Below are 27,958 nucleotides of genomic sequence, written 5' to 3' on the forward strand. Positions count from 1 at the left end.
TTTGGGGGCGTATTCATGAATAGTTTACTGAAGAAATGTTAGTGGAATAAAGTGACGAGAGTGTAATTGTTTCTTATCTCACAACCTGGAAACTGAAGTAAAACAGGAAATAAGTCAATAATATTTTTTTTAAAGTAACTAAAACTGGGGGTGATACAATTGGATTACTCGAAATTACTCTTGACGTGTGTGGTAGAATGATGGTTGTTGACTTTACTATTATTAAAAACTTAATTCAGATCGATTCAGGAAAAACATGTTCCATATTTTGTGCCAAAGAGAAATCAGCCTACTAATTAAAAAAAAATTGAAATCCCTATTTGGAAAGCTGCGTATAAAGTACTTGTATAGCGATTTACCTTTTTCCTCGTGTCATAAATATAGTGATCCTCCCAACAGCTATACAAGGTACTGCAGATATGTAACTACAGATAGAGGAATTGAAAAACAGTGAGGCTACGACAAGTTTGAGGCCACACAGCGGGGTGGATAAAAATGATTTTATTAAAAATAAATAAATAAAAAGTAAAACTTTTTTTATATAATTGAATTTTTTAAAAATTAAACACTGGTTTATTTTTTGAAGTAAAGCTCCTTGAAATTATAACATATGTTAAGGCCTAAACTTACAAAAATCAATTAAATCATTAAAATTAAAATTAAAATATTAATATTAAGCAGTACATGTTTGCTGTTAAAGTTTCAAAGAAAGTCAAACAACTGAATTGGTGGAAGTTACTAACTAAGTGCTTGTAACCTGAGTTTGTTGAAGTGCTGAACCAGTTTTTGAGTCTCTTCTGTAAATGCAGAGAGAACATTTGGGTTTATTCACCTAGTTCAGTTCAGTGACTAGTTCATTTAAAGTTAAGAAACCAGCTGAAGAAAAAAGTAGAAAAGCTTGTTTTCCTCTTCCAATCTGTGAATTAAAAACTAGATGTAAAAGAATGAGATCTACTATATCTAAAATCCTGAAGGACATTGGTGACCAGAAATATTCAGTGCATTTAACTACCTATAGATAATATTTTGTTTAATAAATCAGTTAGTTTTAAATTTAAAACAGGATTTGATAATATTTTTTCTTGTGTATCCCGCACATGTAGGGTAGTTTTAGTTATCTACGAAAAATGTTGTAAAATGCCATTTTTGTGCATTTTTAATTGAATTCAAATTTCCAAAGAGAGCTTGACACAAATCACAAGTAAAAAAATTAATCATCCTCTAGCAAGCAAGAAATGTGAATAAATGTAAGATAAGCTCTATAATTGCTTAAATGTGTATAGATATAGTGTGTCCTTCTGTTTAGTAAAAAGAAACACCAAATGTAGTTTAAAGGCTATATTTAGTTGCGAAGCAACATGTTTTAATTGTTACCAACTAATGAGAATTTTCAGCAGTACTACCGCCTTTCCAGTCCCATTTTGGGACTGTGCATTTGATTTTTTTCTTCCCAAGTGTAGTACTTTGCACTTACCTTTATTGAATTTTATCTTGTTAATTTCAGACCAGTTCTCCAATTTGCCCAGTTCATTTTGAATTCTAATCCTGTCTCTAAGCTGTTTGTAAGTCCTCCTGTCTTGGTGTCATCTGCAAACTTTATAAGCATACTCTCCACTCCATTATGCAGGTCATTAATGAAAATACTGAATAGTACCAAACCAAAGCCTGACCTCTGCTGGACCTAGGGTGACCAGATGTCCTGATTTTATAGGGACAGTCCCGATTTTTGGGTCTTTTTCTTATATAGGCTTCTATTACCCCCAACCCCTGTCCCGATTTTTCACATTTGCTGTCTGGTCACCCTAGCTGGACCCCACTAGATGTTCTCAATTTGACGACAAACCATTGATAACTGCTCGTTGAGTATGATCTTTCAACCAATTGTGCACCCACTGTATAGTAAATTCATATACACTACATTTCCCTAGTTTGTTTGAGATTAGCATCTGGGACTGTCTCAAAAGCCTTACTAAAATCAAGATATTTCATGTCTATTGCTTCCCCCTATCCACTAGGCTTGTAACTCTGTCAAAGAAAGAAATTAGTTTGGTTGGACATGATTTGTTCTTGACAAATCCATGCTGGCTGTTCCTTATAATCTCATTATCCTTTAGGTACATACAGATTGAAATGGACTCAAAAGTCAGTTATGCACTGAACTGTGGACACTTCCAAAGCCTCATAATAGGTTGTGGGCGACTTCTCAATTCTGCTCAGTTATAAAAATTTCACTTAAGACAATCTCAAATGCCTCGATTTTAAGAGTTTCTTCAAGCAGGATTGGATTTTGTATTGTCTATCTGCAACTTGCAGGGACAAATTTCCACTTTTAGGGTTATTAAAGTGGCACATATTTGGTCCCATTCCGTTGTCATGTTTTTTTTTTTATGGTTGTAACCTCCCTTCTGCAACTAACATTTTGCTCTGTAAACCCTTTGTGTAGCCCAAATCTAGTTTCTCTTTTTGTTCCTCCTCCCTTCTAGTCCATGGTATTGCCACTACTCCCAGAGGCTCTTCTCTTTCAAAAAATCTTCTCATTATGATGATTATTGTCAGGCAAAAGGCAGAGAGAGCTCTTCTCTCCTGTAAAGAACTGTTTCTGATTTTTCCGCAAGAAAAAAGAAATTTTGAAAATAGTTCTATAGTTTTATGCTCAGTTCCAGGTCTTCCTTACATATCAATCAAAAAATTGCCCTTCCTGGATTTTCCTCTTCTTTTAAGTCCCCGATAAGAGATTCGGCATACTTTGGATGTGGTCAGTCTGAGCACTCTTCTCTTTACGTACATAGATTTAATCTATTCATACTCCTTATTTGTGCTCTGGAGGGCCTCAGAAGTTCTGAAAGTTTCTAGATTCATCATAGCTAGCTGGATAAAGTCTTGTATTCTTCTATGCGTACCCTCTGCATTTTCATACTCTTGGGATATGTTCATTGATATAGCTTGTATGGTGGAACCACCTTGTAGTAGTGCCTGTAGAGTGCTCGAGTTCCTTTCCTACCCTTTCCCTTAACATTCAAAGTCCAAGCTTTGAAAAGGGGCGCATGGCATCGCCTGCCACTTCAGTTCAGACTGCAGCAGACAGACAGACGTAGACCTCCCTTGATCTCTTTGATTGTAGCTTTTAGATACGTATCTTACTATTTCAGCATTCATTAAGGTTAGTTAGTTAGCTAATAGTTCATCATTTTAGTGTGAATTTAGATTTTATAATTGTTTTAGGATATTTAGTAGGGTTTAGTACTGGCATTGATGGCAAATCCAAAGACAAAGAAGCATGCTTTAAAAGATGTGAGTCATGCCCTGCAGTCTTTCCAGCATCTGCCGCCCCTATCAGATGCTTCAAGAGCCTATGGGAAGAACATTCTTCTTCTAATTGTGCTATTTGTAGCACATTCACTCCTCGGGGCTATAAAGGAGAGAGAAAAGAGATTCCGGACTCTCCTATTATAGGAGGCTCTGACTGCTAGAACTTTTGGCTCACAGGTATCTAACAGATCTGAAGAAAGAGAAAGGAGGCCTGAATCAGCACTTAGTACTTCTGCATTCAAGAACACCACTGTGATAAATCATTCAGCCTTAGCACCAAGCTCCAGTTCCAACTTACTGAGCTAAATCGTCTGATCTGTCGCTGTCATACTAAGGCCTATGTTGGAGAGGATTCCAGATAAGAGACCCAAACCACCAGATACCATTCTGGAACCAAATACTTTGGTTTTGAGAAAAAGAGAGGCTAAATTGTACTAGGGAAGCCGCCTTACTCCAGTGATTCATTGGATCCTTTGGATTGAGAACACAGTATCGTTCTGAGCTCTAAGAACAAGAGAGCTCCAAATTGTAGTAATGTAACAGATCTGAAAAAGTACCAAGTACTTCAGAACCAAGTACTTCAACTCATCCGGTTCCTACTATTACAGTTATGGCACGGGTTATGTGGATCCACAACAAATTTTTGACCCAACTATCTCCTTAACTAAAATAATGAAGAGGCCAAGAGAGGAACATCCCTCTCAATTTTCTCCTCCTGAGAAAAGACTAAGATGGGATATTGTACTGGAGATCATATACCCAACACCTAAGACTCCAACTGGTTCTCCAAGGAAGTCTGTCTTACTGCTATCCCTTCTTCAAGTTTCAGCTTCTGTTATATCACATGGTGTCTTAATCAGCCCTGGGGTTGGATCTTAATTCTGAAGAAGAGCCTGATCTGACAACGATTTTGGCCTTTTCTTTTGAAGCAGGGCTTTCCCCCTTGATTTGAGTCTCAAAGAGGCATCCAATTCACTAGGCCAGGGGTTAGAATCATAAAATATCAGGGTTGGAAGGGACCTCAGGAGGTCTTCTAGTCCAATCCCCTTCTCAAAGCAGGACCAGGCCCCAGACAGATTTTTTTTTTTGCCCCAGATCCTGAAATGGCCCCCTCAAGGATTGAACTCAACCCTGGGTTTAGCAGGCTAATGCTCAAACCCCTGAGCTATTTCTCCCCACTTGTGATCCCAAAGTGGATCATGACCCCCTTTTAATGGAGTCCCCAGGGCTGGTGTTATACTTGCTGGGGTCCAGGGCCAAAGCTGAAGCCCTAGCCCCACAGCCCAGGGCCAAAGTGGAAGCCCGAGTCTCATTGCCTGGGCAGTCAGGCTTAGTGGTCATTGCAGGAAGTCAAAAACAGACAGGTACTAAGCTGAAGGTCAGAGCCAGAGTCTGGTGCCGAGCCAGAGATCAGAGCTGGAGACAAAGTTGGGTGCCAGGCCAGGTGTCAGAGCTGAAGATAGCATCAGGGGTAAGGCAGAGGCGCAGGGGCCTGGAGTAGGGCAGGACAGCAGGAACTGAGAGTAGATGAGGGTCTGGGATGGAAAGAAAGGAACCAGGAGCAGGCAGGAATGTAGGGCTCAGGAATCCGGTAAGGAGGAGGGGTCTGTAGTCACAGACAGCCAGGGATTCCTCTGGTTCAGTGGTTTTAAACCTTTTTTTAATTTGTGGACCCCTAAAATATGTTGAATGGAGGTGCAGACCCCTTTGGAAATCTTAAGTCCACAGACCACAGTTTGAAAACCAGTGGTCTAGTTGCTAGGGCAACTTCCTTTTGTTATTTCCTGGTTCATATAGTACTCCTTAGCTAGTTGGGGGAGTTGAACATTTCCCACAATTTGGGAGCAGGGTCCTCTGTGAAGTAGCCCATCCCATGGACCCTTCTGTAGTTACTTGAGTGAGTTGCTGGGTGGCCGTTGTGTCCTGAGTGCTGCCTGTGGCCCCAGGTTTGAGGCTTGTGATTCCCTCCCACCACCATGGATGCCTTTAGCATATTGGCCATCTCCTAGCTATCCTTATCAATCTTGGAAACCTGAACATGGAAAATCTGTATCTACAGATCTGAGACATTTGGATCCTAAATATTAAGAACTGACAGTCAAGGAACATTCACGTACTGTGGTACTTGATAACCTCTTTCACTGTCCAACATAAAAACAGTGATACAAAGAGTTTGTTTTTTAAAGGAGACCTTGGTTTACTTGATTTTTGGCAAACACTTCAACACACTAAAATTGAAAATTTATTGATCAAACACAAGAAAGAAAAAATTGTAAAACAAGCATTTATATTGAAATGAAATTGACTGATTCTGCATTGCAAACTTAATCAAAACCTTTAAAATCTTTACCTCCTTTTGGAAGTAAAATCTGAGTGTCTCATTTTCAGAAAAACTTTTTTGACAAAAAGGAAAGGGTTAACTTTACCCTCATTCCTGATGTATAAAGTCTTTACTGGGGCTGTCAATTAATCACAGTTAACTCCTGCGATTAACTGAAAACAAAATAGGACCATCGTTGCAACCACTGTTATATATTTGCAACAAATCTTGTACAAAGCGTGGCACGTAAGATGTCTGTGAATATGTTATGATTTGCTGGTTATGATTATGCTATCTATATGCATGTATCATTTTTGTATTTGAAGTTATGAATATTGGCTCTATACCTGGATTTCAAATGTTTGCTCCTGGGGTAATGCCTATAAGGTAGTTAGCCAGCACATCTTGGAGGGACTATTCAAAATGAGTGGCCCATCAAAAAGACACTTGACTCATAATGGACCCTGGGAGATAATGGACTTTCCTGCTGTGACAAAGCAAAATTATGCATGGACATGTGACTTGCCCATGTAACTCCAAACTCCTATCTTTTACCTGTAATTTTCCGTCAGCTGTGCTGAGAGCTTTGTTTGAAAGAATGGGTTTTCCTCCACGTGGCAGAAGCTACAAAAGGCCCTGGAAACACCTCCATTTTAACTCTATCTTGCTCCAGCCTCTTTCCTGCTCAAACCTCTGGACTTTGAACTTCTACTAATGGGAGCATTCTAACCAATGGACAGAGGACCTTCCAATGATTTGGAAGCAACCAGAGACTTATCAAGCCAGCAGTTTATTCCATCACTGCTACAAGCCTGAACCAAGAACTTTGCAATTACTGTATGTATTTGATTCCTTTAACCAATTTTAACTCTCACCTTTTTCTTTCTTTCTTTTTCTATGAATAAATGTTTATCAGCGAGTTTTTTGGATAAGATCTAAGCTATATATTTACCTGGGTATGTGGCTGGTCCTTTGGGATCAGAAAAACTTTTTATTTGAAGAGATTGGTTTTAAAGAACCACTCATCTCTAAGTCTAGTGTTTTCGGTGGTAATATAAGGACTGGAAAACCTAAGGAAACTGCTTTCATGACTTCTTGTTAGCCAGTGTGGTGAAACAGAAGGTTACTTTTGTTGCTTGTTTGGTATATCCTATGAGGGATTAGCCAGTCTTGGAGTGTATCTGCTCAATTTCTCAGCACTTTGTTCTGAATTTGGCATTCTCAGTTGTGACCCACTGAGGCATGGTTACAACATGTTAATCACATACCTCTGAGCTGGAAGGGAAGGGATCAGCTGTGGAGTGATCTGACAGGGTGCAGTCAGGCACAGTAACCCAAGCTGCCACCAGAGGGCAGGAAGAGAAGAGGAAGTGGCTCCCATCCCCGCTATAGCAGAGAGGTAAGGATCCTGAACCTGCGGTGTCCCATTGCCTCTGGCCGGCCTCTTGCTCTGGGGACCACCCCATCCCCCCACTGTGCCCCATTGCCCCTGGCTGGCTCCTCGCTATGGTGACTGACCACCCCCTTGCTCCGGGAACCACCTCCACTCCACAGCCCCGTGCCCCATTGCCCCTGGCCGGCCCCTTGCTCTGGGGACCAGCCCCCCACATGTCGTGTCCCAATGCCCCCAGCTGGCCCTTTGCTCCAGGACGTATCCCATAGAGAATGGGGATCTGGCAAGTTCAGTCTCCCTGTACTAGCCCCTCTTCCCCTGCTGCATGTGGAGTCCCTAAGGTAAAATCCACCCTCCCTTGCAAACAAGGGCTCACTCAGCTGAAGGGAACTCACCTAGCTCAGTAAAAGACTCTGTTTAACAGTGTGAATTAAACTTTGATTAACTGTGATTAATTATTTTAATCACTTGACAGCCCTAGTATTTACTTATCCTGTTTCTAACAAATAGGAGCTCATAAGGTGGAGGAGAGAGAGAATAGAAAAGGTGGGGGAAATACAGCATTTTTTTTTCTTTTGGTACTGGATGGCTTGTCAGTTATGAATGGATGCTTTGGCTGGCAGGTCAACTGTTGTTTGGACTCTGGTTTACATTCTGTTCAAGGATGTCATCTGCTTGGGTCTTTTCTCCTTAGGGCATGATTATAGTCATCTCATTTCACTATGCTGATGCAGTGCAGCTGATTTCAGGATTTGGTGAAAGGCAGACTGAATGAGATATAGGATAGGAGTAAGTAAGTGGTGAGAGAAGCAGAACAGGATCTTATGTGCTTCCTTGATGCTAGCAATAAGGTATCCCCACTGATGCATTGAGGACTGGATGTCATGATATGATTTTCAGGACTCACAAGTGAAAAACAAAGTTCTTTGAGCAAGACCTAATGGCCTTCATCTCAGGAAGAAAATCTTTCAGTCTGGTCTGCTTCTTTTTCTTGGGGGTCAGGGAAGATGAGATGAGTTGAGATGATGAGCTGGCTTGTGCAAGGACACGGGATGATATAGATATATATATATATATATATATATATATATATATATATATATATATATATATATATATATATATATAAATATTATTTTTTCCAAAATCTCTTTTTAAGAACACCCAGAAAGAAAAAAGTGGGCTGAATAGTCCCTTCTCCTTATTATTTTGTCCACCTGTTAGGTCTAATATCCAACACACCAATTTTGATTAATTTGTGGTTCTCCATCTTCTGTTTTTAACATACATGATTTCTCTATAGTCCTTGAATTATATCAACATGACCTTTTTTTTTTTTTTTGTTTGGACTAATTTAGTCTCTGTCTGGTTCTCTTGCACCTGTTTATAGCATTCATTATTAATTTGACCTTTTCCCATCAGCATTTGTTGTTATAGGTTATTGTGGCATCTTACAAACTTTCAAATACTTTTTATGTTTGAGCTCACAATTGGGATAAACTTGTAAACCCAGTTATCACAGCAGAGATTTCTCTCAGCAATCTATTCATTTGAGGTCTCTGGAATCACCAAGACTCTCACTTGGCCATATATTTAGCTCTCAAGTAATTTCTCCTACAAGTATAAAACACAGTAAAGCAAGTTGCTACAAATGATAGGTCAGCAATGTTTTGTGTGTGCAAAGGTGGAGGACTTGTTCATAACAACTTTGCAAAAAGTCTATATAGCTACGACTCTGGTGTATTTTAGAGTCCACTCGATTGACCTAAATGGTAGTGAGAATTCAGAATGAGATCATCGGTCATCTGAGCAGGGATTCTACTCAGATGCACAAATGGTCACTAAAGGATTCACTGACTCAGGACATTTTCAACCTTTGGGATTTTCTGAACATAGATCCTTTCACAACAAGATTCAACACCATGTGCCCACTTCTGTTCAAGAGCTGGCTCAGACATTTAGTTGATGACAGATGTGTTCTTTCTCAGTTGGAGGGTTGATCTAATGCAGGGATCAGCAACCTTTCAGATGTGGTGTGCCGTCTTCACTTATTCACTCTAATTTAAGGTTTCGCATGCCGGTAATGCATCTTAATGTTTTTAGAAGGTCTCTCTCTATAAGTCTATAAACTATTGTTGTATGTAAAGTAAACAAGTTTTTTAAAATGTTCAAGAAGCTTCATTTAAAATTAAATTTAAAATGCAGATCTTGTCAGTTTAGTGCAGTGGTTCTTAACCTGGGGTGCATTTACTCCCTGGGGCAGGACCGGTGTAAGGATATTTTGTGCCCTAGGTAAAACTTCCACCTTGCCCCCCCCCTTGCACATCGGTTCATTGAGGGGCAAATCTCAATAAGCCTTTATAGACCCCAGGGACTGCTCCCCAGACCAGGTTCCCCCCTCCCTGCCCCCTGAACTCCCCTGGAGGGTGCACAGCCCCCCTGCGGGCCCTCCCAACCTCACCGAGGTGGCCCCCACCCCGAGTCCACTCACTAGCTTTGCTGGGCTTGGGCCGCTGCAGCAGCTCAGCAGGGAGGAGGCACCCGAGAGCCAGAACATCCTGCTTGTGGCAGCAGCGAGCCCCAGCCATGGAGGAGCCAGCACAGTGCAGGGGGGCAGCAGCCCTGCAAAGGCGGCGCCGCTGCTAGTGGGGAGAAGCTGCGCCCCCCAACCCCTCCTGCCCAGGCTGTGGCCCGGCGCCCCCCTGGGGGCTCCTGCAGGCTGCAGTGCATGTATGTGGGCACCAGCCCCCATGTGCCCCCCGGCTCTCCCCTCACCTAGGGTTACCATATTCAACAATCAAAAAAGAAGGGAGAGCCCTGCCCTAGCCCCGCCGCCATCCACTCCCTCCCACTTCCCACCCTGACTGCCCCCATCAGCAGGACTGGCGCTAGGGGTTTGAGCGCCCTAGGCGCATGGCAATTTTTCCGCCCCGTGCGCTGGTCCCGTGGCTCCGGTGGAGCTGCCGCAGTGGTGCCTGTGGAGGGTCCGGTGCTCCGCGGCTCTGGTGGAGCTGCCGCAGTCGTGCCTGCGGGAGGTCCACTGGAGCTGCGTGAGGAACCAACCGTCTGCAGGCATGACTGCACCACCGGAGCCACGGACCAGCGGACCCTCCACAGGCACCACTGTGGCAGCTCCACCGGAGCCGCCTGCCGCCCCCTCCGGCAAAACGGCGCCAATTATTCTGGCGCCCTAGGCAATTGCCTAGGCTGCCTAAATGATAGCTCCGGCCCTGCCCATCAGAACCCCGAACCTCTCCTGCTCCTTGTCCCCTGACTGCCCCAACCCCTATTCACACTCCCACCCCCAAACAGACCCTCAGGGACTCCCACGCTCCATCCAACCACTCTCTGCCCCCTGACAGGACCCCCAGAACTCCTGACCCATCCAACCCTCTGCCTTCTCCCTGCTTGCTCCTTGGGACTCCCCTTACCATGCCCATGCTGGTCAGATGTTGGCTTCACGTGGGCTGCTGTGTGCACAGCCTCTCCCCTGCAGAGTGCTGAGGCAGCAGGAGGGGGGGGGAACTGCAGGAGGGGCAGTGGTGGCTCACACTTCCGGGATCCACAGAACTCGAGTGCGGTGAGGGGGCAGCTGGGGGGCGTGCCTGCCCAGGCTGCGGCCCGGTGCCCCCCCCAGGGGGGGCTCCTGCAGTGGATGTATGCGGGCGGCGGTCCCCGTGTGCCTCTTGGCTCCCCTCTTGCCGCCCTCGGGCTCTGCAGTTCCTGGGAGCGTGAGTCGCTGCCGCCCCTCCCGCAGTAGGCTCAGAGCCCAGGCGGCTCACGCTCCCGGGAGCCACAGAACCCGAGCACAGTGAGGGAGGAGCCCGGGGGGCGCGCCTGCCACTGGTCTGGGGTCCTGGCTGCCAGTCCTGCTCAGCATCCTGTCAGTCTGGGGTTCTGTTCACTCATCCGGCAGCGGGCTGAGAGAGGCTCGCGGGCCGGGACCGCAGCTGGTAGCTGCGTGCCAGGCAAAATTGGCTCGGGTGCCACCTTTGGCACACGTGCTGTAGGTTGCTGACCCCTGATCTAATGTATTCTTTTCCCTCTTTCCCATTAATATTAAATGTGGTGGCAAAGATAAGGGTGGACTCAGCCAAAATGATACTAGTTGACTTGGTAGGGGAGAAAGAGCAATGGTACATTCTGATGGGATCCCTGGAGCACAACCTGGAACTGTGGGACCACTATGCCCTCTTAACTCTCAAAGCTATGTTGGTGACAAGCAGCCAATCCCTTCCAGGCATTGTGATCAGTCAGCCATCAGCACCTGGAGACTCTTACCCTGCAAAATTGCATGAACGCTCTCTAAGTCACTCATGAATCATACAGAGAAGCACCAACCAATTACACTCAAGCCTTGCACCCCAGAAATGTACCACCTTACACTGTTCAAGACTCCCTTGGACAGTCCAAGCTCCTTAATTAGTTTGTCGCTTCCTCAAAGGAAAGTGGACATGCACCAGTCTTTGTAATCAGAGCTGAGATTTCTTGAGCACCTCAACCAAAAACACAGTTTTAAATAAAATATAAAACAGATTTATTAACTAAAGAAAGATAGATTTTAAGTGATTAGAAGTAGCAGGCATAGGGATCAAAGTAGGTTACAGAGGAAATAAAAATAAATTCACAGTCTGAATTCCACAGACTAAGCTAGATTGGAATCAAGCAGTCTTTCACCCTAATAGATGTTATAGGTAGCTCACAGTTCTCAATACACAGGCTGGATTCCCTTCCCAGCTTGGAACTGGTTCAAAGTCTCTGTCTTCCAAATGATCTTCCAGGTGTTGAGATGAGAGAGGAGAGAAGCCAAGTGATGATGTCATTGTCGCTTTTTTATACTTTCTTTCAGCTGCTAGATGAATCTTTGTTATGACGTTGGGATTAGGCTACCCTCATTGTGTGCGTGCCCTCTTTGAGGAGTCTCTGGGATAGTGGATTCTTCTTGATTGGCCATCAGTGCCTATCTGGCCAGTGATAGTTGCTCCTTTGTCGTTGCTGAAAAGACCAGCTGTGGGCATCTCCCAACCTCACAGTAACACATATAGCAGTACTTCATATACAATGATACTCCATAGTACATACAGTTCAACATTATATTAAGGTTCAACAGATCAAGACTTTTAAAATAATACCTCGCAAGGCATGCATTGTACAAAACATAGCATGATCATATGACAGTATTGAATATGGGGTTCCAGAGTTCCTATTTTGAGGTACAGTGTGTCACATACATGGACTTATTTTTCTTATGCAAAGAAAATTACAGCTTCTACCAATAACACTGGATGTGCTGTTCCAGCAGCAAGGGAGTCTTTCATCCAGATCCTCAACCGTTACATCTAGCAGCTTGGGGAATAGGACTTTAACAGAGTTAGAGAAATCTTGCTCCTTCGATGTGCAATATATTTCAGTTCAAGAACAGTCAACTAGAAAATGTTATGATTTGATGTAGAAAAGATTTATTGTATAATTGCTTGATTTAAAAATTAGGTTTATTTAGTCTGGAGAAGAGAAGACTGAGAGGGGACATAAGAGTTTTCAGATATATAAAATGTTTGTTACATTTTAGGAGGAGGGAGAAAAAATATTCATCTTAACCTCAGGATAGTACAAGAAGCAATAGGCTTAAATTGCAGCAAGGGTGTTTTAGGTTGGACATTAGGAAAAACATCCCAACTGTCAGGGTGGTTAAACACTGGAATAAATTTCACAGAGAGGTTGTGTAATCTCCATCATTGGAGATTTTTAAGAGCAGGTTGGACAAACATCTGTCAGGGATGGTCTAGATCAGCAGTTCTCAACCAGGGGTCTGGGCCCCCCGGGGGGCCACAGGCAGGTTTCAGGGGGTCCACCAAACAGGGCCAGTGTTAGACTCATTGGAGCCCAGGGCAGAAAGCTGAAGCCCCACTGTGCAGAGCTGAAGCCCTGAGCTCTGCCACCTGGGTTTGAAGTTGAAGCCTGAGCAACTTAGCTCTGTGGGGCCTGCTGTGGCATGGGGCCCCAGGCAGCTGCCCTGCTTGCTACCCCCTAATGCCAGTCCTGTCTTTTATATGTAGAAAACCAGTGGTGGTGGCAAAGGTGGACCATAAAGTTTTTATAGCATAATGGGGGGGGCACAGAAAGATAAAAGGTTGAGAACTCCTGGTCTAGATAATACTTTGTTTTGCCGTGAGTGCAGGGGACTGGACTAGATGACCTTTCGAGGTCCCCTCCATTCCTACGATTCCACAATTCTATGATAAGGATATTGATCTTGCGTCAGCTCCTATTCAGTGTATTTTAGAATATTTATTTAACTTTAAAAATGGGTTTATTGCCTCACTTAAAGTACATTTAGCAGCAATAGTAGCTTCTTATACATCTACTGATAGTAAGTATCTTTTCACATGACTTTTAAAAAGATTTTGAAGGATTTATTAAACTTGTATCTGCCAGTAAAAAATCCAGTTCTTCCATAGGATTTAAACTTGGTGTTAACAAACTTATGTTTTCACCATTTGAACTCTGTCAGGGTGTTCTTTTTTTCATCTTTAAATTAAAACAGCTCTTATAATATCAGTCACATATGTTAGAAGAATTTGTGAACTGCATGCATTGATTGCTGACCCTCCCTACACTGTTACTCATGAAGTCAAAGTTGTACTTAGACATCAGCCCATATTTTTTCTTGAAGTAATTTTGGACTATCATGTTAATCTATTAATTTACTGGTCTTCTTTCCTAGACCTCATGCTCATAAGGGGAGTCTGGATTACATTGTTTAGATGCCAAGAGAGTTTTGTCATATTATGTGAATAGGACTGAGGAGTTTTGGGCTTCTCAAATTATTCATTTCTTATGCTGAAAATTTCAAAGGTCAAGCTATCACTACACAGTCCTTGTCTAGATGGGTTAGGCAGTATATTGAGGAGAGTTATAAGATCTCTTCTGTTTCTCCTCCTGGGGGTCTTAGAATTCATTGCACATGAGCAATAACTACCCCTGTTCTATGTGCTATACGTGTTCCCCTTACTGAAATTGCAAAGTTACCACTTGGAGTTCTAGTCACTCTTTAACTTAACATTATGCTTTAGATTTTGCAGCTAGACCTGAGGCTCAGTTTGGCAGAGTGGTGCTTCAATTTTTAATTAGGAGGACCCCGTGTCCCTCTACCTTTTTATTTAGTGCTCGCCAAACGATCCCAAGAATAGAAATATGCAGAGGACACTTGAAGGAGAAATGGAAGTTACTTACATGTAGGTGGAGTTGTTTGAGGTAAACTCTGCATATTCATATTCCCAGTTAGCCTTCCCCTTTTCTGCTGAGTTCTAATCAATTTTATACTCTATATTAGCAGTGGCAGGAACTGAGGTAGCAGGTGGCACCATGCCCCCTTTTATAGCCTCCCCCTCAGAATGTGCTTGAATGATAAGGGAAGGAGTAGGAGGGGTGCATGTGTGTTCTAATGGACGCTGTGTCAGCAGGTTCCACAATCCAATCTGCACTGGTTGGTGCGTCCCAAGAATGTGAATATGCAGAGTCCATCTCAAAGAACTCTAGTTACAGGTAAATAACCTTCATTTATTTTGTATATAAAACTGCAATGTTTTCTCCTCAGGTCTCTTTCATACTGTGTTCCTAGGTTTAGAGGGAGAGGCCTTCTGTGAAAGAGTTGTGCAAGGCCGTCATCTGGCAGTCTATGTATATTTGTTACAAGGCACTACTGACTTTTACTGTCAGCTTCACAGATGCTTGGCCATATGTGGATGCTAAGCACTGTCATTTTGTCATGGTCTTTCCTCCCCAGCTGGGGAACCTGTGTGCACTGTTACTTGGAGCCCATTGGTCCAAATTGTTAAAAGAGGCAGTGCAGTTTGGTGAGAGGAGAATGACAAATATTTAGAAGTCGATGATTGATCATATTGTCTTGACAGTTTGAACAGCAAAGGGAAACCAGTTGGTCCAAAATGATGATAACTTAATATCCTTGCAGATTTACAGATAGGAAAAGTTTTTTAATCCCCCTCCTCCATTTCATAATATATATTTTTTCCAGAAATCACTTAATAAGTGTACTTTACTTTCTTTTGTATTGTCAGTTAAGCATTTTGACAGAATACGTTGCAGAAATTGATCCGATCCTGTTTCTTCATATGTTCACACCTGTTATAATATTTACTGCTGCTTTTGAAATGGATTTTTATATATTTCGGAAATCATTTTGGCAGGTAAGATGTGACTTCAGAAACTTGCTATTAGAGTTCATTATATGGAAAAGATAAGAGGTAATTGTGTCCTTGTTTTTCTTTGTGGCTGTAAAGTGGTTGCAATGGTTTGGTATACATTATAAATTATAAAAAGAAAAGGAAAAGCTTAATTGGAGCAATAGGACTTTAGAAACCTTTTTACTTTTTTAAATGTAGCGCCATCTCATCTGTGAGTTGGGAGTTTGCCTATCTCAACCTGGAGTGAAGAAGAGAGAGGTCTTGGGGAGAGAGAACTGGGGTGGATCATAGCCCTCAATTTCTCTGTCTTTCCAGTGCTGATCTTAAGGTCTGTAGGGGAGGGTATTGGAAAAAGTCTGCTCAACAGAGAGCTTAGAGGCAACTTCACTGTAAAAGATCCAGTGTACTCCTCAGGAGACTTTTGCCAATCTTGTTTTCTCCTTCATAACCCTGTCAGACATCCATTCAGTCTCTTCAGGGAGGAGAGTTGTCCCATGGTTACCCAGGCTGCCACAAATTTTTCTGGAGTGAGTGCTCCTTTCAGCACCTCCAGCTAATTCTATTATCTTTGAGCATGAAGGGTGTCTTCTTTAGCATGCCCCCATCCCTCAACATCCAGAATTGTTCCTCAGTCTCGAGAGGGGGCAAAGGTGCTCCATTCTATGCTACAGTTCCAGTATTCTTTCGACAGCTGCACTTTTAAGCCAGTTGTTTAAAAGATGCTGATTTGGCTGGCACTGCCTGCTGCTGATAAATAAAACTAGCTGAACAGAGAGTAAGGCTTCTACCTATGAAAAAACATAAATGGATGAGGATTAGTTAAGCTGGGGGAAAATGGTCCATGCCAGAGAGGAGCAGGAACTGAGGTGGTGGGGATAGGGCAGAAGGGGCCAGGGAAAGGCTTGTGGGGCACAGGGGCAGAAGAGTCTGTTACCACTAGTTACTATGTTCCCTGACAGAATTTAGATTTTAACGTATTATTCCTGAGTCTCAACATTCCTTTGCTTTCTAGTAAATAGTTGTGAAAACTTTTGGGTCAAGTGTGTCTCCATCCCCCTCTAATGGCAGGTTCACATGGAAAAGTCTTATACTACTACCAGTTACTACAATAACTCAAGTGACAGAGGACTATGCTGTCGCTCTAGAGATCAGCCCAATCCTTCTGTGACAGAGGACTATGCTGTGGCTCTAGAGATCAACCCAGTCCTTCTGTGACAGAGGACTATGCCGTGGCTCTAGAGATCAACTCAATCCTGCTGAAGACCGCATTGGGAATCGTTATGGTGCCACAGAATGGAATTTTTGTTCTTTTCAGTTTTATGGGTTTTTAAAAAGGAAATTGCATCCAAAATTTTTAAAAGAATATTAAGATTGCAAAGTCCAGTATGCAAAGTTAGGAAATGATAGAATTAGGTGTGCTCATGCAACCTTAACTGGCCCTCTTGTTTATGCATTAGTACAGTCTTTAGTTACATGATCTCACAGTATATTTTCTTCAGAATCTCTACCTCATTTAGTGCACCTGATGGACCGTGCTTTGGAAACTCATTCGGGATGTTAGGTGAATGAAGATCTTGTGTGTAGGATTGCTGCCTCATTTGTTGCAGAGGTTGGAAAGTGTGTGATGAATGAGGAAAGGAACTGCAGGAAGAGAGGGGATTGCCTCATGGTTAAGACAGTTGAATGTCATATTGGAGAACTGGACTCTGTCCCTGCCTATGCCCCAGAGCTTCTTTGTGATGCAGGGCAAATCACTTAAACCGAAACTTTCATAGATGTCCATGGTATGTTCATCATTATCTGAGTACCCAGCATGAGACACAGGTCTGATTTGCTGAAGTGCTGAGAACTTGCAAGTGAGGTCAATGGGAGCTCTGCTCTTAAGATATAAATGCTATAAAATGCTAAGTATACTGAAAAAAATGAAGCTCTAGGCATCTCATTGGGCACCCAAAATTAGCTGATGTTTTTGGCAATTTTGTTTTTAATCTCTGTCCCTGAGTTTTCCCATGTGTAAAATGGGGATAATATTCACCTAATCTCATGGATTTTGTGAAGATAGGCTCATTGACATTTGTAAAATGTTAAGGTATTATGGGTATGTCTATATTACCCGGCAGGTAGTGACTGATCTGTTGGGGAGCAATTTATCGCGTGTAGTGTAGACGCGATAAATCAATCCCCGATCACTCTCCCATCGACTGCTGAACTCCAGCAGTGCGAGAGACGGAAGCAAAGTTGATGGGAGAGCCGCAGCTGTCGGTCCAGCGCCGTGAGGACATGAAGTAAGTAATTTTAATTTGATCTAAGATACGTTGACTTCAGCTACACTATTTTCATTGACCTTAGATCAATTCCCCCCCCCGCCCTTCCCCAGTGTAGACCAGGCCTATGATGACACCACTGTAGAAAAGCCAATGAGGAAATTAATAATTATATTCAATGCAGGGTTTGGATGGTGTGCAGCTAACAATGTATGGCATTACACACCGAATGATGAGGATAAAAAAGAAATATTGACTAGCTACCCATTCAGTGAACAACTGTTTGTCCTGTGCATTGTATGAGGTAGAGTCTTATGGAAAATATTGGATGTAATCATATAGATTCATACATCTAAAGGCCAGAAGGGACCACTATAATCATCTACTCTGTCTTCCTGTATAATACAGGCCACAGAACTTATCTGAAATAATTCCTGTTTGAAGTAGAGCATATCTTTAAAAAAAATCCATTCTTGAGTTAAAAATGTCCACAGATAGAGAATCCACCACAACTTTTGTTAAATTGTTCCAATGATTAATTACCCTCACTGTTAAAAATTTACACCTTATTTCCAGTCTCAATTTGTCTAGCTTCAACTTTCAGCCATTGTATCATGTTATGCCTTTGTTTGCTAGTTTGAAGAACCCATTATCAAATATTTTCCCCTACAATCAAGTGATCCCATAACCTTCTCTTTGCCAAGCTAAATAGATTGAGATCCTTGAGTCTATCATTGTAAGATATATTTTCCAATTCTTTAATCATTTTTGTGGCTCTTCTCAGAACCCTTTACAATTTATCATCATGCTTCTTGACATGCTGTCATCATCGTGGCAGATCCCAAAGGGACTTAACCTTCTTGCAGATAGCTCGCTGCCCAAATGGATCTCTAGCTAGTCATTAAGGTGGTCATGCTTGATATGCAGTTTATGTCCATCGTTGGCAATCTTAGCTGCCATCAAACCTTTTTCACTGCCACTTGATTGCTGGTGGTGTAGCTGCATTTCCTTGGTGTAAACACTTTGGTCTTCCATCCTAATAATATGTCTATGCCAAGAAAGCTGCTGAAACTGAATTAGTGCTGATGGATATGGTTGCTGGGTTCAGCTTTGAATATCCTTATTTCTGATCTTGAACTGCCATTTAATATGAAATAGCTGATGAAGACAACAAGAATCAAAAATGTCAATTTAGTGCTCTATGGCCTTCCTTGGTGCTCACATTTTGCTGCCACACAACAGAGTTGGTATAGCCATGATTCTGTAGATCTGCTGCTTAGGGTCCAGACTTCCCCACAGAGTCCACAGAAAGGCCTGAAATATGACAACAGCTGCTGCTTTGCAAGGATCCACATCTTTTAAGCATCCTCCAGCACTGTCAATAATGCTTCCTAAGGCTATGTCTACAGGATAATTTCGAATTAACGTAGACCGGTTTTATAAAACAGATATTATAAAGTCGATTGCACGCGGCCACACTAGGCACATTAATTCGGCGGTGTGCGTCCATGGTCCGAGGCTAGCATCGATTTCCGGAGCGTTGCACTGTGGGTAGCTATTCCGTAGCTATCCCATAGTTCCCGCAGTCTCCCCTGCCCCTTGGAATTCTGGGTTGAGATCCCAGTGCCTGATGGGGCACAAAAATCGTTGCAGGTGGTTCTGAGTACAGCCTCACCTCTCCCTTCCTGAAAGCAGCACACAACCATTTCGTGCCTATTTTCCTGGGTGAACTGAGCAAACGCCATAGCACAGCAAGCATGGACCCTGCTCAGATCAAGACCACAATCGTGGACGTTGTAAACACCTCGCACATTCTTGTGCTGTCTATGGTGAACCATGAACTGCAAAGGCAGGCGAGGAGGAGGCAGCTACGGCAGCGCGGCGATGAGAGTGATGAGGACATGGACACTGAATTCTCCCTAACCGCGGGCCCCTGCGCTTTGGAGCTCCTGCTGGTAATGGGGGAGGTTCTACCCATTGAACGCCGATTTTGGGCCCGGGAAACAAGCACAGACTGGTGGGACCGCATAGTTTTGCAGGTGTGGGACGATTCGCAGTGGCTGCGAAACTTTCGCATGTGTAAGAGCACTTTCTTTGAACTTTGGGACTTGCGTTCCCCTGCCCTGAAACGCCATAATACCAAGATGAGAGCAGCCCGCACAGTGGAGAAGCGAGTGGCAATAGCCCTCTGGAAGCTTGCAACGCCAGACAGCTACCGGTCAGTCGGGAATCAATTTGGAGTGGGAAAATCTACTGTGGGGGCTGCTGTGCTGCAAGTAGCCAAAGCAATCATTAAGCTGCTGCTACGAAAGGTTGTGACTCTGGGAAACGTGCAGGTCCTAGTGGATGGCTTTCCTGCAATGGGATTCCCTAACTGTGGGGGGGGGGTGATAGATGGAACCCATATCCCTATCTTGGCACCGGAGCACCAGGGCACCCAGTACATAAAGCTTAAGGGGTACTTTTCAATGGTGCTGCAAGCACTGGTGGATCGCAAGGGACGTTTCACCAGCATCCACGTGGGATGGCCAGGAAGGGTTCATGACGCTCGCGTCTTCAGAAGCACTACTCTGTTTAAACGGCTGCAGCAAGGGACTTACTTCCCAGACCAGAAAATAACAGTTGGGGATGTTGAAATGCCTGTAGTTATCCTGGGTGACTCAGCCTACCCCTTGATGCCATGGCTCATGAAGCCATACACAGGCAGCCTGGACAGTGGTCAGGAGCTGTTCAACTACAGGCTGAGCAAGTGCAGGATGGTGGTAGAATGTGCATGTGGCCGTTTAAAGGCTCGCTGGCGCACATTACTCACTCTCTCAGACCTCAGCCAAACCAATGTCCCCTTTGTTATTGCTGCTTGCTGTGTGCTCCACAATCTCTGTGAAAGTAACGGGGAGACCTTTATGGCGGGGTGGGAGGCTGAGGCAAATCACCTGGCCGCTGATTACGCGCAGCCAGACACCAGGGCGATTAGAAGAGCTCACCAGGAAGCGGTGCGCATCAGAGAAGCCTTGAAAACGAGTTTCATCACGGGCCAGGGTACGGTGTGAGTGCTGTGTTTGTATCCCCTTCATGAACTTCCCCCTCTTTATTGACTCCTTCCCTGTAAGCAACCCACCCTCCCCCTTCAATTACAGCTTGCTTAAGGAAATAAAGTCACTATCGTTTAAAAAGCATGTCATTATAAAAAGAGGAAGAGAATTAACAAGGTATCCTGGGTGTGGTTTTGGAGGAGGATAGGAGGGAAGGAAAAGGCCATTAATCACATTTCAAAGTAATGACAGCCTTTTGGTTGGACTGTCCATGGGGGTGGAGTTGGCGGGTGCACAAAGCCTTCCCCCAAGTGTTCTTACACATCTAGGTGAGGAAGATATGGAACATGGTGAGTACTGAGGGTGGTTAAACATGGGCTGCAGCGGCACTCTGTGACCCCGCTGCTCTTCCTGAAGATCCACCAGACGTCGGAGGATATCAGTTTGATCACGCAGCAGCTCCAGTGTTGCATCCCGCCACCGCTGATCTTCCTGCCTACACCTCTGATCTTCCTGCCGCCACCTCTCATCTCGAGTGTCTCTCCTATCCTCACGTTCACTGGCATCTTTCCTGTACTTTGCTACCGTGTCCTTCCACTCTTTCAGATGAGCTCTTTCATTGCGAGTTACTTCCATGATTTCAGAGAACATTTCATCTCACGTCCTCTTCTTCCTCCGCCTTATCTGAGCTAGCCTTTGGGATGGAGTAGGGAGGCTTGAAAAATGTGCAGCTGCATGAGGGAGGGAAAATAGGGAGAGAAGGATTTAAAAAGATACATTTTACAGAACAATGGTTATACTCTTTCACAGTGAACAACACTATTCATCTTACATAGCACATGTGATTTCACTACAAGGTTGCATTTGGAAACTTTTAATATTGAGTGCCTGCGGCTCTGGTGTTACAGTTCTCACAGACGCAGGTCCGGGCATCACAATTCAGCTTGCATGCAGTCATGGTAAGCCACAGCTTTTCCAGCCTTCATATACACAGTGCCCTCTGATGCTTCTTTCCTGTTAAAAAGCAGCAGCAGACGCCAACCCTTCCCCTCCCCAAGCCAATTCTCTAGGATTGCTTTACCCCTCCCCCCACCATATAGCTCGTATCATGGAAGATCACTGCCAATCATCCCCCTTTCCCTCCCCCCCCCAACCGCGTGGCTGGTAGCTGGGAAGATTCCTGCTGGCCAAACGCTAAAAAGCTCAGCGCTATCCTTCCTCCCCTCCCCCCCGCTTGCTACGTGCAAGGAAGGATTTATTTTAAGCAACAGCCCAGTAGGAAAATGGCCATCTCTGTCCCCTTAATTACATTCCTTAATTTCAACCAGGTTACCATGAACGATATCACTCTGCTGAGGATAACTGAGCGAGATAAAGAACGGATGTTTCTTGAATGCCAGCAATCACCGGGACCATACGCAGCTATGCTTTGTCATGCAATGATACCCGATTACTTGCTACATGCATGGTGTGGTAAAGTGTCCTACCATGGTGGATGGAACAAGGCTGCCGTGCCCAGAAACCTTCTGCAAAGGCTTTTGGAGTACCTCCAGGAGTGCTTCATGGAGAGGTCCCTGGAGGATTTCCGCTCCATCTCCAGACATGTTAACAAACTTTTGCAGTAACTTTACTGGCTGTGAATGCATCCCAAGCCCTCATGGCAAATCAATCATTAAAAAACGCTAGCTTTTAAGCCATGTTTTATATTTACAAAGGTACACTCACCAGAGGTCACTTCCATGGCTTCACTGTCTGGGCTAGTGGCTTGGGAGGGCTGGGAGCGTAATTCCGTCTGGGTCACAAAAAGCTCCTGGCTGTTGGGGCTAACGGAGTGCTGTGTGCTCGCTGCAAGATCGTCCTCCTCTTCCTCCTCCTCCTCCTCCTCATCTTCCCCCTCCGCTGAATCCTCCGCCATGGTTGAGATTATAACCTCCACCTTGGAATCCACAGACAAGGGGGGGGGTAGTGGTGGCGCAGCCCCCTAAAATTGCATGCAGCTCAGCGTAGAAGTGGCATGTTTTTGGCCCTGACCCGGATTTTCCATTTGCTGCTTTGGTTTTCTGGTATGCTTGTCTGAGCTCCTTAACTTTCACTCTGCACTGCACTGAGTCCCTGTTGTGGCCTTTTCCCATCATAGCCTTGGAAATTTTTTCAAATAGTTTTTCATTTTGTCTTTTGGAACGGAGTTCTGTTAGCACTGAATCCTCTCCCCATATAGCGATAAGGTCCAGTACCTCTCGTGCTGTCCATGCTGGTGCTCTTTTTCTGTTCTCAGGAGACTGCATTGTTACCTGTGCTGATGAGCTCTGCGTGGTCACCTGTGCTGATGAGAGCTCCACGCTGGCCAAACAGGAAATGCAATTCAAAAGTTCGCGGGGCTTTTCCTGTCTACCTGGCCAGTGCATCAGAGTTCAGATACCTGTCCAGAGCGGTCAGTTGTGCACTGTGGGATACCGCCCGGAGGCCAATAACTTTGATTTGCGGCCACACTAACCCTAAACCGATATGTTAATATTGATTTTAGCATTACTCCTCTCGTTGGGGAGGAGTACAGAAATCGATTTAAAGAGCCCTTTAAATTGATATAAAGTGCATTGTAGTGTGGACGGGTACAGTGTTAAATCAATTTAACGCTGTTAAAATCGGTTTAACTGCGTAGTGTGGACCAGGCCTAAGTATATGACAGTTGCCACCTGCTCTATGTCTCACCTGGAATGGTAAATACTAAGCTGGTTGTAATCTGTACCTGGAGGCTGCTTGATGTTGTTTTTTGAATTTTGGACACTAGAGCTAATAAATAAAGACAGTATTTTAATACGTATGCACAAGGGAGCTGAATTAGGATTGCATGAGTAACTTTAATTTTGGCGTTTCCTAACTCTTGAGTGCAAGCTTAATGTTCTTATAAGGTTTTTTAAATGTAATTATTATATAGATAAAGATCGACTATGTTCCCCAACCCTCACTTTAAAAAAAAAAAAAAAGTGATCAGTATGTATATCAGCACTTCAATATAATATATCTGAACTTTTTCAGTTCAGATATAAACTCTTATTTGAAAGCTGACAGAAACTGGCTGAAGAAATTGTACAGAAATGTTTAAATTAGAGAAAATATTAAATCTGAGCAAAGAAACTGTTATCCAGCCCCTAATGGGAAAAAAATATCTTTGATTCTTGCAGTTTGGTGGCGGTTGAGAAAATATTTTAATGTCCTTTCAATTTTCAGTAGCTGAAAGCATGCACAAACCAAATTGGCATTGTATATGACAGAACCCAATATGCCCTCTCCTGAGAAGCACGTGTATCTTCTCATGGAAATCTGCAAATCCTAAAAGAGCCTAAAAGTTTGTTTATAGTACTGTACCAGTTAGTTACTTTAGTCATGGACCTGGACCATGTTGTGCTAGAGGCTATATTAACACAGAACAAAAATTTGGTTCCTACTCTGAAGAGCTTACAATCTAAATAGACAAGACAGATGAAGGGTGGGGAAAGGGTATAACACACAAGCAGAGTGAACAATGTGATGGCAGCAAACATCATGTTAGTTCTATTATTTTTTTCTTTTGCTGGGTTTAGTTAGGAGGAAGGATAAGCTCAAGGAAGGGAAGAGGGTAAGGGGAACAGGAGAAGAGGATTAGAGGGCTGATGCTGAGGCGAAGAGGTTGTGGAGGAGGAGGGCTGGAAAAATAGCACAGGGCAAAAAAAAAAGTTTAGTCAAAAGGGTAGAAAGTTCTTCAAAAAACTAAAAGGGTGCAGTCACTGATTCTGCCCCTACTAGCTGGAGTCTCTGGCTGTCCCCTTTTCACTTTTCTCTCAAACCTACATGACAGGGTGAAGGGGAAGACACCACTTGGGTTCTAGTGCACAGTTCAGGGTCTGAGGCATGTTGTGGGGAAGGTACCAGACTGGGTATAGGAAGTGCCACTTAAATACATCAGATCGTAGGCTGAATATTGGTAATTTGTTAGAGAGGCTTGTTGTTTTGGCAAACTGCTGCCATAGCACTAGGAAATTGGCGTTCTCCATATTAACATGTGGATTATTGCTTCAAATCCCAGTGCAGTTGTGCTTGCAAGTCTGGTAAAGAAATGAAAACTTCCAGCTTTACAATATTTTTTTAAAACTACTATAGGTGCCTAAAGGATACTTAAAACAGCCCCCATTAACAATTTACTTGATGGGAAACCTCTTTGAACAGTTAAAAGAATAAGCAGGTGATAGGTGATATCATTTGAAGTGGCCAGAATAACACAAAAAGCAATTCACAATTCAGCCACCCATGCAACCGTAACTCTGTCCTGTAGTGATGCCATGAACTTAAAAAAAAAAAAACTGTTTTAAAAAAAATCAGTTAAATTTAATCCAGCACTACAAGCAGTAATACAGTAATATTATCCACTTGTGATTGTATGGTTATTGCAGGGTGTCTGCATAAAGAGGAATTAAGGTTGTTCACATGCCTTAAAAACTGTTTATTTTAATTTCTTAACATGTTTGAATTTCTATTACTTTAACCTTAACTCTGAAATTCCTAGGGTTTGTAATGCTTATTTATGGGATAATTAGAATATCACAATAATATTTGTACCTTTAAATTACTTATATGCACTCAACCTTAAATCCAATTTAACATAGTTTTTGTCTGGGAATATAAAATGAATAATCTTGTGATATAATAGGATCTATGAATACTTTAAAATCTAATAATACATTTATGAATTGTCTTCACAGATATTGCTACTTTCAGTTCCTGGCTTTTTGCTGAATTGTACTTTAATTGGATGGTTAACTTATAAAATCAATAAGTATAACTGGAACTGGCACGTTAGCATGTTGTTTGGAATCATTCTTAGCGCAACAGATCCTATCCTCTCGGTGGCTTCTGTGAAAAACATTGGTATGTCAATTTTTCCAACAGTTTGGAAAGTATGAATATTTTTAGATTTAAATAATCTTGCACACAGTACAGAAATTGAGACATACTGTATTTCACCACTCTTGCTATTTTTTTAGCTTATCACATTCTTGAAAACAAAAATGAGGAGGGGGACTGGGAAAAATGAAGTGCTAACATTTGTAAACAATCGAGGAAGACTCCCCAAAATAATAAAACAGAAGTTATAAATTGAATGTGGTGGACAGCAACAAAAATTATCAGAACACTCCATTATATCTATATCTATATCTATATATCTATATATCTATCTCCAAATATAACTGGTGCAATTAGTTATGGAGCTCTGCTTTGGATTCAGACAAGTTAATGTGAGCTAAAACAAAAGCCTCGGCCACAATGTCATTGAAGCCAAAGTATATTTAGGGCAAGAGCAAACTTAAAAAAAAATACTATTCTTTACTGACCTTTATCTTTAGAACCCATAGTGAGTGATACAGTGACAATGTAACTAAAACAAATATTTCAATTATTATCACATAGATGGAGACCAAATGTTTTATAAGGGAAGCTTTTGTCCATTTCATTCTAAGGGAATGAAAGGAGCTAAAGAGTTGTTTGTGATTTTTGCCAAAACCCTTAAAATTCTTAACCTTGAAGTAAAAGCGACTGTCCCTTATCTCTTTGAGCATAGGGAACATGCTAAGATCTGAAACTTTTTTTTCCCCCGCAGCTGTAGCTAAAGCTTCCCCCCAAAAACTTCTCACAAAAGAGGTCTGGATTTGAATGGGTTGTAGAGATGACATTCTGATCTCAGGACTGGAACCACATGTTCCTTCTGGCCACTGTGTAAGAGAGAAGGGCATGAGAAGTGAATCTTGTGATGTTACAAAAAGCATCATAAATAAGGAAGAGCCTTATACATGTCTTGAAGTTTCTCATACGTGATTCTGTTATTCTTAGATTTTGATTTGAGAGCATCTTAATGGTTTGCATCTAGGAGAGTCAAGTTGTAGAGTTGACCAAGCCACAGCAGCACATAAAGCTAAAAAGAAGGTGTCATGGTCTATTTTGAAAGATATTTATATTATATAGGATCGTTAGATAAAATTACCCCTTTCACAAGTTGGTATGAGAAAACATTTCTGAGTCCAGCTTAGAAATAAAATTTTGATCTTTTTTTCCTTAACAGATTTGTGTAATGCAGAGCTTACAAATATTCTTCCAACTTGTATGCAGTCACTATGAATTAATATCTTTTAAATATTTAGGAATAGAAAAATATTGATCCTTACATTTTTCATTTGAAGGGGATTTCTTTTTAGGTTTTCTGGGGATTTAGAGTCTGCATTTTCAATCTTGAGGATTTTGCTAATTTTAGAAATTAATTTGATTAAATTTGCGTACTACCCACAAAGTCATACTAATATGGTTGAGGAGCCTAAGATGGAGAAAAAACTCATAATCCTGGAGAATTATGATGATAACCTTTGTAGGGCTTGTGTTCACTAGCAAATTAGGCTGTTAGAATACAGCCTTGAAGAATCCTGTTAACTGGCATGATGATAAATGTGCCAGTTAACAGGATAAATGTGTGTCAGCTGTTCAAGGGTAAACCTTGGTTCCAATGGGGTTTTTCTCTTTTTTGCTTCTTTATGCTGTCTAAAAAAGGCCTGAGAAAATTGAACAATCCCTCCCAACTTTTTTGTTTTTAAATATGAAAAAGTCTTGTCTTCCATGTTTTGCTTGACTCATAGACTCATAGACTCCAGGACTGGAAGGGACCTCGAGAGGTCATCGAGTCCAGTCCCCTGCCCTCATGGCAGGACCAAATATTGTCTAGACCATCCCTAATAGACATTTATCTAACCTACTCTTAAATATCTCCAGAGATGGAGATTCCACAACTTCCCTAGGCAATCTATTCCAGTGTTTAACTACCCTGACAGTTAGGAACTTTTTCCTAATGTCCAACCTAAATCTCCCTTGCTGCAGTTTAAGCCCATTGCTTCTTGTTCTATCATTGGAGGCTAAGGTGAACAAGTTTTCTCCCTCCTCCTGATGACACCCTTTTAGATACCTGAAAACTGCTATCATGTCCCCTCTCAGTCTTCTCTTTTCCAAACTAAACAAACCCAATTCCTTCAGCCTTCCTTCATAGGTCATGTTCTCAAGACCTTTAATCATTCTTGTTGCTCTTCTCTGGACCCTCTCCAATTTCTCCACATCTTTCTTGAAATGCGGTGCCCAGAACTGGACACAATACTCCAGCTGAGGCCTGACCAGCACAGAGTAAAGCGGAAGAATGACTTCTCGTGTCTTGTTTACAACACACCTGTTAATGCATCCCAGAATCACGTTTGCTTTTTTTTGCAACAGTATCACACTGTTGACTCATATTAAGTTTGTGGTCCACTATGACCCCTAGATCTCTTTCTGCCATACTCCTTCCTAGACAGTCTCTTCCCATTCTGTATGTGTGAAACTGATTGTTCCTTCCTAAGTAGAGCACTTTGCATTTATCTTTATTGAACTTC

This window comes from Gopherus flavomarginatus, chromosome 5, assembly GCF_025201925.1.
Source record: "Gopherus flavomarginatus isolate rGopFla2 chromosome 5, rGopFla2.mat.asm, whole genome shotgun sequence".
NCBI lineage: Eukaryota > Metazoa > Chordata > Testudines > Testudinidae > Gopherus > Gopherus flavomarginatus.